Genomic DNA, 490 nt, shown 5'->3' with positions numbered 1-490 from the left:
TGTTCCCACCCGATTTCGAACCATGGACCTTGCGCGTATGAGACGCACGTGATAACCACTACACCATGGGAACCTTTTTCCTCCCTTTATTGCCTTTTCACAAAGGCAAACAAAAAGATCAAATATACGACATGTACACCCTTGCAATTTTTTAAAAATAACGCGCGAGTGTCGACCGCGCGGCATGTCAGTGGCCCTGTAGCGGTGAGGTGATACCCTAAAGCCGAACAGAGCGGCAGAATACATTCGAACCAGAGAGAGAGAGAGAAAGAATGAAGAGGAAAGGCAGGGAGGTTAACGAGATAGGTGTCTCCGGTTTGCTACCCTACACTGGGGATGGGGGATGGGGGTTAGAAAGATGACAGAGAGGAAAACGCAAAAAAAAACGAACGCGCGCACACATGGAGACACACACACAAAAGGCGTTCCAGTTAAAGTCGTTCACAGAGGCCGGTAGATCGCAAGAAGCGCAAAAGCGCTTGCACGGCCT

The 490-nt window shown here is 49.6% G+C and overlaps 1 non-coding gene across 1 annotated transcript; it reads right to left on the bottom strand.

Moving 5' to 3' along the window:
• Window positions 1-73, bottom strand: TRNAM-CAU (transfer RNA methionine (anticodon CAU)). The gene has a single exon. It is a non-coding gene; the product is annotated as a tRNA-Met (tRNA).
• Window positions 74-490: the final 417 nt, after the last annotated feature.

This window comes from Dermacentor variabilis, unplaced genomic scaffold, assembly GCF_050947875.1.
Source record: "Dermacentor variabilis isolate Ectoservices unplaced genomic scaffold, ASM5094787v1 scaffold_13, whole genome shotgun sequence".
Classification (NCBI taxonomy): Eukaryota; Metazoa; Arthropoda; class Arachnida; order Ixodida; family Ixodidae; genus Dermacentor; species Dermacentor variabilis.
Note: the sequence above shows the minus strand (reverse complement) of the source record. Positions and strands in the feature narration are given on the sequence as shown.